This window comes from Triticum dicoccoides, chromosome 3A (assembly GCF_002162155.2).
Source record: "Triticum dicoccoides isolate Atlit2015 ecotype Zavitan chromosome 3A, WEW_v2.0, whole genome shotgun sequence".
Taxonomy (NCBI): domain Eukaryota; kingdom Viridiplantae; phylum Streptophyta; class Magnoliopsida; order Poales; family Poaceae; genus Triticum; species Triticum dicoccoides.
The window spans coordinates 713,059,566-713,073,706 of NC_041384.1; the positions used below are offsets into that span (position 1 = coordinate 713,059,566).

The 14,141-nt window shown below is 43.7% G+C and overlaps 1 long non-coding RNA gene across 1 annotated transcript; it reads left to right on the forward strand.

Moving 5' to 3' along the window:
* The first annotated feature begins 6,438 nt into the window (after positions 1-6,438).
* LOC119273409 lies at positions 6,439-6,999 on the forward strand. Its single transcript, XR_005134849.1, has 2 exons — positions 6,439-6,579; positions 6,665-6,999. It is a non-coding gene; the product is annotated as an uncharacterized LOC119273409 (long non-coding RNA).
* The last annotated feature ends 7,142 nt before the right edge of the window (positions 7,000-14,141 follow it).

Here is a 14,141-nt window from a genome sequence, read left to right on the forward strand (position 1 = left end):
TTTGGGGTTTTGGAGTCGTTAATTGGCCCAGACAGCCCATCTAAGGAAGCCACAGGAGGCGGTCGACAGATCCCAATCGCGTGACTGGATCGAGCACCAAGGTCCCAACCGAGGCGAGCGAGGAGGCGCGCGAGGATCGAACGCGACGCCCTTCAGCCAAGGTTGCAAGGGAAGCCGATCCAGCCGATGAGGGAATCCAGCGGACACGCCGGATGCGGATGAATTAGAGGCCCGGTCGATCCGTCTATGAAGTGGGAAGGGGGACGCGGGTGATGATGGTCGGCAACCCATCTGCTGGGGACTGATCACAATCGTAATTCAGTTTCTAAGAGCGCATTCATAGCGATTGTTGTGCCCATCGTTTCCGCTGTCGAGTGGTACTTCTATATTGTTCCTCCCATAACAATCATCGGTCACCCTCTCTTCTCTGACAACACAAGCATCTTTCATCATCATGCTCTGGTATTACTTATGCATGATTCCTTAAGATTCGTCATTGAGGTTTACAATCGTTCATTATTTTAGTTGTTCTTTCAGATTCGTCATTGTGCCCTACATGAGTCTCTGTCAAAATTTGCATGTGTTAACTCTGTAAGTATGTATGTATGCAATTTGATATTTTATAATACTAACATTTGTCCACTTTGTCCTAAAGTAGTTTTTGCTGCTTGGAGGTGAGCAGAGCGAAGGTATCCCATTATCATGATTCAGAGGACTCATGTTATTCTCTTTATTGTCAATGCAACCGATTCCGGTTTATATCTCTTCTTGGAATAAAAAAATGCATATATCAACCTGGCTTCTTATGTAGCTATGTTCAATCAACACAGCAGCATGTTTTTGTTGGGCTGCAGACATCCCCGTTCTGCGACAGGTGATAGATAGGGAATTAGGATTTTAGAAAATTTGCATACAGAAATCTTCGGAATTAAAACAGGTAGATGTGGACAAGTATGAAAGCAATACAAAAGACAACATTTTTATTTTCAAGTTATAAAGTGGAATCCATAGATTACACAGGAATGTTGTCTCCTAAAAGTGAATAATAACAAGACATCCGTTCATTCAAATTGGTGAATATTTCTCAAGATGGGTAAGATTGACTTTCTCACATAGAGTGCAGTATTGTGACGGTCCCTTTGACTACATACATGTTTGTCTCTCTGTTGTGAACTTGCAAGACCTGGAAGAACCAACCTATTTGTTTAAATTTCGAAATCTTGGTGATGTTGTTTTTCCCTCTTTGCGCATACTTCTCCTATTGTTTTGGTGACAAACACTTCATTGCTAATCTGCCTTTCAATGACTATATCCTTTTTGGCTGATATCCCTCTTAAACCTTTAAATCTGTTTTTTTAACTCGTGCTCAATATAATGGATTGTAATGGTCAACTGCTTAATATAAGAGCTTGGTAAGTTGACTTTATGAATTTATCGTCCCTTTTTTGAAATATTTACTGTCAATTCTGAGGTGGTGGGCGGCCTAGTGGAGGCTTAGGTATGTTGATGGTCCATCTCCCATGATTCCATTATTTACATCCTCTCGACCGCTAGCTCTCACTAGCTACCTGCAGGCACATATTTCGCCTAGCCACGCCACACATGGTGCTCGAGAACTGATGCTGGTGAGCTTATCGTTGCGTACATTCTACTCATGGGTTAGCTTTTTTAGTTGAACATAGTTTTGCAAACAGATTATTTATGTATGTTTCTTAGAAAACACTGCTCCTTGAATAATACCCCATGATACTTAAACAAGCTCTATGTCGTTTTTACTAGTTCAGTTTGGTGGTGGTTTATATTGAGGATTTGATCATTGCTCATGCATGCTAAAAGATTTATCTGACATCCAGTTTTGTTCAGGTACATTTCATTCTTTTGTACATTGAAAACTATTGTTGGTATATTTGATAGCTAGACTGTGCACATAAGTGTAGAGGCCATTAGTTATGTTGTTCAAGCTATGTTGGTATCTGTTTGAAGATTAATTCCAGTCTGATATGTTCCATTGTCATCTGACATTTAAAAGTAACATATACTATTTAAAGTTAGTTAAATATACATTGAACAGTTGAAATAAAGAAATGTCATGTCAGATAAGTTAAGCTGACTACATATTTGTCAATGGCTTTATCAAATGTAGGTTTCAAATCAGATGTCATTCAAAACTCATCCTTGAATTACCTTTATACTTGATTAACCGGACTACAACATGTAGTTCTCGTCTTTGAAGTTTGATGAAATAAGGCCCATGGTTGTTTGCTTTCCACTCTTAAATTGCCTTTAGTTTGAAATAAGGCCCATGGTTGTTTGCTTTCCACTCTTAAATTGCCTTTTTGACAGCAACAAAAAACTATACTAATAGGAGTTTTGATTTCCCTTCTGCCTGTACTTTTTCTATATCACAAAGAATTGTTCACGCCTTATTTGTCCATTTTGTGTTGACATTTCAACTTGACCATTACGAGAGCAGCATGATTTTATTTATGATTATTGCTGTTGTAGAGGTGTTAAATATATAAAGTATGAAAGGTGTAATTTCATGAAAGTACTTTGTAATATCAGCTTCCTTTGCCTGATTGATGTTGCTTTACAGTCTTATTTGTCGGCATTTTGTTCAGCGAGTTAATGCTTTTTCCATGCTGTGAGGTCATATATGTTGCAGGCACAGAGCACCAAAGATTTTTCCATAGACACAAAAGCAATGCTCCGGCTGTAGCATTAATTACACACACTCGTATTTCCTAGGCTGCTATATAAATATGTACAAAAGGATGGCTATATCAAATACACGTTTATGATCAATGCGTATTATTTTCCTTCTGACAATGCTTACCGTGCTTACAGTAATCTACATGGGTCTGGTTCCTTTTAATATCAATATTTGTCATCAGATTCTGATATACATTGTTTCAGTCCAAAATGTGCAGGGTGCACATTTTCTACATTTAATTTCGACTAAGACTTTCTTTTCTTGGTGGTATGATCACTTATCAGTAATTTGATGGCTATCTATATATGTTGAATTTTCATAGCATTTTAACCTCTGATATCAATATATTTTCATAATATAAATTGTCAATTTCATTTCCAATGTATTTTACTAATATATTTTTATTATTTTATAATATGAATGGTATGACAAATATATGATTTAGTCTTTTGCAAAAAGAAAATCTTGACTCGTGTATTTTTCAAAATTCCTTTTATTCTTTTAAAAATAGACGGGCGCGGCAACGCACACCATCAATGATCTAGTCATAAGTGATGTCCCGACTAGATTCTTTCAACGTCAATGATTTTACTTTTTGGCAAGATACTTTGGAGGTACGTAAAGCTATAGATCAGCGATGGATCAACGTTGAGGTCAGGTAAAGAGGCGATTTGTCCACTTCTTCAAGGGTGGCCGCTACGGTGGTGCCGGAGTTGAGTGACGGGCATTGGTATCTTGCTCAAGGGTTTCTTCAGCCGAGATTGTAATTTTCTTTCTCGACTAGCTAATGGTAGTTTTTGCAATAGCTAGGGTTGTCGTATCTTTTTTGGTTCTGTCAAGTTGGTTTTTCAGTGGATCGTAGTTTGATATTTATTTTATAAATGAGACACACATTACATCGAGAAAAAAAAATCAAGGCTACAGATCAACATGACCTCGTGTGTCCCGCATGACCGCCCAGGACCTGTGTAGTGCGTACGCCGGATCGTAGGCTCATACACGATATTAGAGCAACTCTAGCAGACCCCGCATCCCGTCCTGATCCGCAAAATAACCGCCAAAGTGCGGGTCGGGGCGCGAAAAACGTCCCGATCAGACCCCGCATCCCGCCTTGGCCCGCAAATGTTTTTGCGGGGCGCGGCAAAACATCTCCCCCAACCTCTAGATTCACGGGCTAGAGGGACGACCCGAGCTCAGCCCCTATTCGCAAGGAGATTTGGCGGGAGGGACATTTCCGCGCGGCCGTTCCCGCTCCCCCCGCCCTCCGCCACCATTGCCCCTCCACCGCACGCTCCCTAGCAGTCCTTCGCCACCATGGATGACTCCCTGCTGTCCCACATTACCGTCGAGGTCGCTGGCGCTCCTTCTCCTCGGACAGATCTCGTCACCGGCCCAATTTGCCCCGCTGTTGCCCAAGGTCAAGTCGCGCCTGCCCGCAAGCGGCAGGGCAACGTGGTCGTGCAGGGCAGCGCTCCGGCAGCCCCCGCTGCGAGGGCCCGCGCTCCGGGTGCCAACGCTGCTGCGCGATCTTGGCCGGCGGCGGAGAAGGTCGCCAAGGTCGCCGGCGTCAAGAGGAAGAAGATTCCGGCCACAAAGAAGCCGCCTCCTTCATCCGCCCACTCCGACCTGGAAAGAGGTGCCCCGGCGATGCCTCTCAATGGTGCTGCTCCCCCCGCAAGCGAGGTGTTTGACGAAATGGCCGGAAGGTATGTGTCTTCGGTCAGGGCAATTTTCTTTGCTTTTCGCCATTTTGCGATAGATCGTGACTTGTTTTGCTTCACTATAGCGGTGGTTCGGACAATGCAACTGCCGAGTTCGTGAACTTGTTGGACACCAACGCCGTTTACATTGATCAAGTCCCGTTTGAAGCATTCGACTATAATGAAACAGAGGCCGGCGTGGACGATCATGGTTTTCAGGACGATTTAGAGGAGATCGAAGCGGAAGCATATGAGCAATCACAAACAAAAACTGGGAAGCCAGAGATTGAAGAACTACATGATCTTGGAAGATCAAGTTCTCATGAATGCATGGAGTGCGGTGTCTCTTGATGCATGCACGGGTACTTCTCAAAACGCCAAGAGGTATTGGCAAAGGATCGAAGATCAATACTTCCGCATGATGGCAAAGTACCCCAATAGGACTCCACGCCCATTTCGGTCTCTTCAAGGTCGTTGGGAGAATATCAAGCCTATGTGCCGCCGTTGGGCAGCTTGCTTGGAGAGAAAGTACGCAATGCACCTCCAAGTGGAGCCGTGGAATCCAACTATGTGACTATGTTTTGCCTTTGCTCAAGTTGTGCATCATCATATTACATCATATGAAATGATTGCATCATTTCACTTTGTTCACATTGTGTAGAAAAAAATTGCCCAACATAGATACAAATACATGGAAGCTTCGGAAGGCAAATTCTTCAAACTAGAGCATTGGTGGGAGTTGCTCCAAAAGTGCGATAACTGGAAGTTGATCGAGAAAGAATCCCCATAGAAGAGAGGCTCACTTACAAACATGGATGATGATGAGGATGATGATGGCCCAAGAAATTTGAACACGCCCGATGGCGACAAGAAGACTAAGGAGAAGATGAAGAGAGAGCATGAAGCATCAAGCTTGAGGGAGAAGATTGATGCCATGGTGTAATCAAATGAGTTGATGTTGTTGAAGTCGTTGGAGATCAAGAAAGAGTTGGACGAGAAGAAGGCAAAGGAGAAGCAAGAAAAGTGACAATTTTTCAAGGAAGAGGGGCTGCACAAAGCGTCCATTGAGGATAGAAGAGCACGTGCCGATGAAAACAAAGCCATGTCCAAGTTGCTCGCCGAAGAGAACAAGATCATGTCAATGAACCGCAATGACATGGACGACCTCACCAAAACATGGCATGATATGGCAAGGAGAGAAATCTTGAAGAGAAGAATGGTTGTGTCGGCCGGTGCATGTTATAGTTCCAGAGATGTTTTCTCTGCTGGCAATGTCGATGATTTCGGTGCAGGAGTTGGAACAAGCGCCGGAGGTGGATTCAGTGGTGGTAATGACCTTCAAGATGGACTCGATGGTGTGGAGTGAAGATCGACCAAGATGATGTCGGACGTGGTTGTCACTTTTGCAAGACCCTCTTTTGCCTTTGTCCTACTAAACTGAGGCTTTTATTTGCGCCTAAACTGTGATATGTTGTTTGAATTTGAACTTATTCGTGGGCACCAATGTCAAATTTGAGAATTGGGCGTTTTCTGTTTGCGGGTCGACGCGGCGGTGCCCGTGCAGACACCGCAAAAGCCAACCCGTAAAAAACTATATTCCGCGAATATTCTTTTATACGGGTCCGTTTGGGGGGTCTCCATCTGCGGCCGTGCGAGCTAGCCCACAAAAGCCGTTTTCCACGAACTGCAAACACGTTTTGCGGGCCGGCCGGATGCGGGGTCTGGTAGAGTTGCTTATCAGTACTTCATATGTTCATATCCATAACCAAAATAATAGGTGCGGATAAGCATGTCTTAATTAACCACCATAAAATGGGATACTAATAGGATCCAGTTTATCCCCTATACTTAGCAAAACTATAAATTTATACTAACAAACTAGAATAATAATAAGCTTCGCGTCCACCCATTTACCTGTTTTAATGTTTCAATAAATGTTATTAATTGATTCCACTTAGTATAACCAGAGCATGGCTGCTATAAAGCACCCAACCTGTATAGATCCATTGCACATCCACAAAGATAGAAAGCTACAGATACAACCGCCGGAAACACAACTCCTAAGTAAAACAAAAATCTCCTACATAACATAGTTTTTCTACAAATCAAGGATGAAGACTGTCCAGGTGGTGCTCATATGCCTTGTCCTTTCGGTGCCCTGTTCAGGTATTTTGCCGGTATGTTTTTCTCCATCGCACTTGTAGGAAATATATTTCGTCTTATCCATGCTCCTCCTCTCGAAACCCCGCAGGCATCGCTGCTCGCTGTGCCCAGTACAACGTCTCCAAGGCATGTCCAAGCATAGCTTCATGCACAACACTATGCACCTATAAATATAAGGCAGACACGGTTTATGGTGTATGTGCTGATAACGGATGCTGGTGCGTAGTCTGCGTGATACCACCTGCAGCTCAATCTGCGTCTGCAGCCCAGATTGCGCCCGCAGGGAATTAAAGGATGTCGCTTGCTTCCCTTTCTGCCTAAATAGAATAAAACAATGTCTGATTAATGTATTTTTCTCGTACCGACAACATTGTATCGGTGTAAGGACCCGTGAGGCAAAATAACATCCTATTAATATTGAGCGCTCTTTGGCGAAATGCATGATTAATTAATTGGACACTGTAGAGGATGTATAAATATCCTTTCATTGCGAGTGGCCATGAAAATACGTTTGTGGATTTTTTTTCTCTCCATGTTGAGAACATTACCAAACCATCGGAACCGGTCCTCCATGCAAGTTGCATGTGGATGGGAGATTCACAGCCAAGATAGTGAATAACCAGCTCCATAAGTAACCTTGTTCTGATCTCATCAAAACTATCAAACCCATCACTTCACACCATAAACCTGGCAAGCCGGTTCAAATCTGGTCGAGAAGAAGCCCTTGGGGCCTCGATGGTCGTCTGAAAGGCAACTTGAATCACAAAGAGAGTGTCCCTGACGGACCTGCAGGGTCTGCAGCGACGATCATCAGCATGGCGGATCGATCATGAGATGAATGCTAAAGCGGCAAGCTAACATTTGGCAAACGCTGGGTGAAGACAACTGATGAAAAGTACCCACACGGATAATCCATGCTAACCGAGGCTAGCCGCCGCATGCATGGCCAGCACGAGACCTTGGTGCACTAGTAGAAAAAGGCCCATTTGTCCCGGTTCCAGAGGCCCTTCTGTCCCGGTTTTGGACCCGGGACTAAAGCCCATGACCTTTAGTCCCGGTTCTCTTACGAACCGGGACAGATGGGCCTCCATGTGGCCTCTCCGCCGAGCCCAGGCAGGAGGGCCTTTGGTCCCAGTTCGTAACTCCAACCGGGACCAAAAAGTGTCCACGCGTCAGCAGCTCAGGAGCTGGGGCTTTTGTTTTTTTGAAGGGGAGGGGGAGGTTGGGGGTTTTGGAGTCGTTAATTGGGCCAGACAGCCCATCTAAGGAAGCCACAGGAGACGGTCGACGGAGCCCAGTCGCGCGAGTGGATCGAGCACCAAGATGCCAACCGAGGCGAGCGAGGAGGAGCGCGAGAATCGAACGCGACGCCCTTCATCCGAGGTTGCAAGGGAAGCCGATCCAGCCGACGAGGGAATCCAGCGGACACGCCGGATGCGGATGAAGAAGAGGCCCGGTCGATCCCTCTATGAAGTGGGAAGGGGGACGCGGGCGATGATGTTCGGCAACCCATCTGCTGGGAACTGATCGCAATCATACTTCACTTTCTAAGATCTCATTCATGGCGATTGTTGTGCCCATCCTTTCCGCTGTCAAGTGGTACTTCTATATTGTTCCTCCCATAACAATCCTCGGTCACCCTCTCTACGCTGATATCACAAGCATCTTTCAGCATCATGCTCTGGTATTACTTATGCATGATTCCTCAAGATTCGTCATTGAGGTTTACAATCGTTCATTATTATACTTGTTCTTTCAGATTCATCATTGTGCCCTACATGAGTCTCTGTCAAAATTTGCATGTGTTAACTCTGTATGTATGTATGCAATTTGATATTTTAAAATACTAACATTTGTCCACTTTGTCCTAAAGTAGTTTTTGCTGCATGGAGGTGAGCAGAGCGAAGGTATCCCATTATCATGATTCAGAGGACTCATGCTATTCTCTCTATTGTCAATGCAACCGACTCCGGTTTATATCTCTTCTTGGAATAAAAAAAAATGCATATATGAACCTGACTTCTTATGTAGCTATGTTCAATCAACACATCAGAATGTTTTTGTTGGGCTGCAGACATCCCCGTTCTGTGACAGGTGATACATAGGGAATTAGGATTTTAGAAACTTTGCATACAGAAATCTTCGGAAGTAAAACATGTAAATGTGGACAAGTATGAAAGCAATACAAAAGACAACATTTTTATTTTCAAGTTATAAAGTGGAATCCATAGATTACACAGGAATGTTATCTCCTAAAAGTGAATAATAACAAGACATCCGTTCATTCAAATTGGTGAATATTTCTCAAGATGGGTAAGATTGACTTTCTCAGATAGAGTGCAATATTGTGACGGTCTCAAGATGTTTGTCTCTCTGTTGTGAAGTTGCAAGACCTGGAAGAACCAGCCTATTTGTTTAAATTTCGAAATCTTGGTGATGTTGTTTTTCCCTCTTTGCGCATACTTCTCCTATTGTTTCGGCGACAAACACTTCATTGCTAATCTGCCTTTCAATGACTATATCCTTTTTGGCTGATAGTCCTCTTAAACCTTTAAATCAGTTTTTTTAACTGGTTCTCAATATAATGGATTGTAATGGTCAGCTGCTTAATATAAGAGCTTGGTAACTTGACTTTACGAATTTATCGTCCCTTTTTTGAAATATTTACTGTCAATTCTTAAGTGGTGGGCGGCCTAGTAGAGGCTTAGGTATGTTGATGGTCCATCTCCCTTGATTCCATTATTTACATCCTCTCGACCGCTAGCTCTCACTAGCTACCTGCAGGCACATATTTCGCCTAGCCACGCCACACATGGTGCTCGAGAACTGATGGTGCCGAGCATATCGTTGTGTACATTCTACTCATGGGTTAGAATTTTTAGTTGAAGACAGTTTTGCAAACAGATTATTTATGTATGTTTCTTAGAAAACATTGCTCCTTGAATAATACCCCATGATACTTAAACAAGCTCTATGTCATTTTTACTAGTTCAGTTTGGTGGTGGTTTATATTGAGGATTTGATCATTGCTCATGCATGCTAAAAGATTTATCTAACATGCAGTTTTGTTCAGGTACATTTCATTCTTTTGTACATTGAAAACTATTGTTGGTATATTTTATAGCTAGACTGTGCACATAAGTGTAGAGGCCATTAGTTATGTTGTTCAAGCTATGTTGGTATCTGTTTGAAGATTAATTCCAGTCGGATATGTTCCATTGTCATCTGACATTTAATAGTAAAATATACTATTGAAAATTAGTTAAATATACATTGAATAGTTCAAATAAAGAAATGTCATGTCAGATAAGTTAAGCTGACTACATATTTGTCAATGGATTTATCAAATGTAGGTTTCAAATCAGATGTCACTCAGAACTCATCCTTGAATTACCTGTATACTTGACTAACTGGACTACATCATGGAGTTGTCGTCTTTGAAGTTTGATGAAATAAGGCCCATGGTTGTTAGCTTTCCACTCTTAAATTGCCTTTAGTTTGAAAGAAGGCCCATGGTTGTTTGCTTTCCACTCTTAAATTGCCTTTTTGACAGCAACAAAAAACTATACTAATAGGAGTTTTGATTTCCCTTCTTCCTGTACTTTTTCTATATGACAAAGAATTGTTCATGCCTTATTTGTCCATTTCATGTTGACATTTCAACTTGACCATTACGAGAATATCATGATTTTATTTATGATTATTGCTGTTGTAGAGGTGTTAAATTTATAAAGTATGAAAGGTGTAATTTCATGAGAGTACTTTGTAATATCAGCTTCCTTTGCCTGATTGATGTTGCTTTACGGTCTTATTTGTCGGCATTTTATTCGGCGGGTTAATGCTTTTTCCATGCTGTGAGGTCGTATATGTTGCAGGCACAGAGCACCTAAGATTTTTCCATAGACACAAAAGCAATGCTCCGGCTGTAGCATTAATTACACACACTAGTATTTCCTAGGCTGCTATATAAATATGTACAAAAGGATTGCTATATCAAATACACGCTTATGATCAGTGCGTATTATCTTCCTTCACAATGCTTACCCTGCTTACAGTTATCTACATGGGTCTGGTTCCTTTTAATATCAATATTTGTCATCAGATTCTGATATACATTGTTTCAGTCCAAATTATACAGGGTGCACATTTTCTACATTTAATTTCGACTAAGACTTTCTTTTCTTGGTGGTATGATCACTTATCAGTAATTTGATGGTTATCTATATATGTTGAATTTTCATAGCATTTTAACCTCCGATATCAATATATTTTCATAATATAAATTGTTCAATTTCATTTCCAACGTATTTTGCTCATATATTTTTATTATTTCATAATATGAATGGTATGACAAATATATGATTTAGTATTTTGCAAAAAAAATCTTGACTTGTGTATTTTTCAAAATTCCTTTCATTCTTTTAAAAATAGACGGGCGCGGCAATGCGTGCCATCCATGATCTAGTCATAAGTGATGTCCCGACCAGATTCTTTCAACGTCAATGATTTTACTTTTTGGCAAGATACTTTGGATGTACGTAAAGCTATAGATCAGCGATGGATCAAAGTTGAGGTCAGGTAAAGAGGCGATCTGTCCACTTCTTCTAGGGTGGCCGCTACGGTGGTGCCAGATTTGAGTGACGGGCATTGGTATCTTGCTCAAGGGTTTCTTCAGCCGAGATTGTAATTTTCTTTCTCGACTAGCTAAGGGTAGTTTTTGCAATAGCTAGGGTTGTCCTATCTTTTTTTGGTTCTGTCAAGTTGGTGTTTAAGTGGATCGTAATTTGATATTTATTTTATAAATGAGACACACATGACATCAAGTAAAAAAAAGGCTACAGATCAACATGACCTCGTGTATCCCGCATGACCGGCCAGGACCTGTGTAGTGCGTACGCCGGATCGTAGGCTCATACACGATATTAGAGCAACTCTAGCAGACCCCGCATCCCGTCCCGATCCACAAAATAACCGCCAAAGTGTGGGTCGGGGCACGAAAAACGTCCAGATCAGACCCCGCATCCCGGTCCAGCTCGCAATTTTTTTTGCGGGGCGCGGCAAAACATCTCCCCCAACCTCTAGATTCACGGACTAGAGGGACGACCCGAGCTCAGCCCCTATCCGTGGCGAGATTTGGCGGGAGGGACATTTCCACGCGGCCGTTCCCGCTCCCCCCCGCCCTCCGTCACCATTGCCCCGCCATCGCACGCTCCCCAGCCGTCCTTCGCCGCCATGGACGACTCCCTGCTGTCCCCCGTCACCGTCGAGGTCGCTGGCGCTCCTTCTGCTCGGGCGGATCTCGTCGTCGGCCTTATTGGCCCCGCCGTCGCCCAAGGTCAAGTCGCGCCTGCCCGCAAGCGGTAGGGCAACGTGGTCGTGCAGGGCGGCGCTCCGGCAGCCCCCGCTGCGAGGGCCCGCGCTCCGGGCGCCAACGCTGCTGCGCGATCTCGGCCGGCATCGGAGAAGGTCGCCAAGGTCGCCGGCGTCAAGAGGAAGGAGATTCCGGCCACAAAGAAGCCGCCTCCTTCATCCGCTCACTCTGGCCCGAAAAGAGGTGCCCCGACGATGCCGCTCAACGGTGCTGCTCCCCCCGCAAGCGAGGTGTTTGACGAAATGGCCGGAAGGAATGTGTCTTCGGTCATGGCAATTTTCTTTGCTTTTCGCCATTTTGCGATAGCTCGTGACTTGTTGTGCTTCACTATACCGGTGGTTCGAACAATGCAACTGCCGAGTTCGTGAACTTGTTGGACACCAACGCCGTTGACACTGATCAAGTCCCATTTGAAGCATTTGACTACAATGAAACGGAGGCTGGCATGGCCGATCATGGTTTTTAGGACGATTTAGAGGAGATCGAAGCGGAAGCATATGAGCAATCGCAAACAAAAACTGGGAAAAGCCAGAGATTGAAGAACTACACGATCTTGGAAGATCAAGTTCTCATCAATGCATGGAGTGCGGTGTCTCTTGATGCATGCACGGGTACTTCTCAAGCCGCCAAGAGGTATTGGCAAAGGCTCGAAGATCAATACTTCCGCATGATGGCAAATTACCCCAATAGGACTCCACGCACATTTCGGTCTCTTCAAGGTCGTTGGGAGAATATCAAGCCTATGTGCAGCCGTTGGGCAGCTTGCTTGGAGAGCAAGTATGCAATGCACCTCCAAGTGGATCCGTGGAATCCAACTATATGAGTTTGTTTTGCCTTTGTTCAACTTGTGCATCATCATATTACATCATATGAAATGATTGCATCATTTCACTTTGTTCACATTGTGTAGAAAAAATTGCCCAACATAGATACAAAGACGTGGAAGCTTCGGAAGGCAAATTCTTCAAACTAGAGCATTGTGTGGAGTTGCTCCAAAAGTGCGATAAGTGAAAGTTGATCGAGAAAGAATCCCCACAGAAGAGAGGCTCACTTACAAACATGGATGATGATGAGGATGATGATGGCCCAAGAAATTTGAACAAGCCCGATGGCGACAAGAAGAATAAGGAGAAGATGAAGAGAGAGCATGAAGCATCGAGCTTGAGGGAGAAGATTGATGCCATGGTGTAATCAAATGAGTTGATGTTGTTGAAGTCGTTGGAGATCAAGAAAGAGTTGGCCGAGAAGAAGGCAACGAAGAAGCAAGAAAAGTGGCAGTTGCTCAAGGAATAGGGGCTGCACAAAGCGGCCATTGAGGATAGAAGAGCACGAGCCGATGGAAACAAATCCATGTCCAAGTTGCTCGCCGAAGAGAACAAGATCATGTCAATGAACCGCAATGACATGGACGACCTCACCAAAACATGGCATGATATGGCAAGGAGAGAAATCTTGAAGAGGAGAATGGTTGTGTCGGCTGGTGCGTGTTACAGTTCCGGAGATGTTTTCTCTGCTGGCAATGTTGATGGTTTCGGTGCGGGAGTTGGAACAAGCGCCGGAGGTGGATTCGGTGGTGGTGATGAACTTCAAGAAGGACTCGATGGCGTGGAGTGAAGATCGACCAAGAGGATGTCGGACGTGGTCGTCACTTTTGCAAGATTCTCTTTTGCGTTTGTCCTACTAAACTGAGGCTTTTATTTGCACGTAAACTGTGTTATGTTGTTTGAATTTAACTTATTTGTGGGCACCAATGTCAAATTTGAGAATTGGGCGTTTTCTGTTTGCGGGTCGACGCGGCGGTGCCCGTGCAGACACCGCAAAAGCCAACCCGTAAAACAGTATATTCCGCGAATATCCTTTTATAGAGGTCCGTTTGGGTGGTCTGCATCTGCGGCCGTGCGAGCCAGCGCGCAAAAGCCGTTTTCCATGAACTGCAAACGCGTTTTGCGGGCCGGCCGGATGCGGGGTCTGCTTTGCTTGTCAGAACTTCATATGTTCATATCCATAACCAAAATAATAGGTGCGGATAAGCATGTCTTAATTAACCACCATAAAATGGGATACTAATAGGATCCAGTTTATCCCCTATACTTAGCAAAACTATAAATTTGTACTAACGAACTAGAATAATAATAAGCTTCGCGTCCACCCGTTTACCTGTTTTAATGTTTCAATATATGTTATTAATTGATTC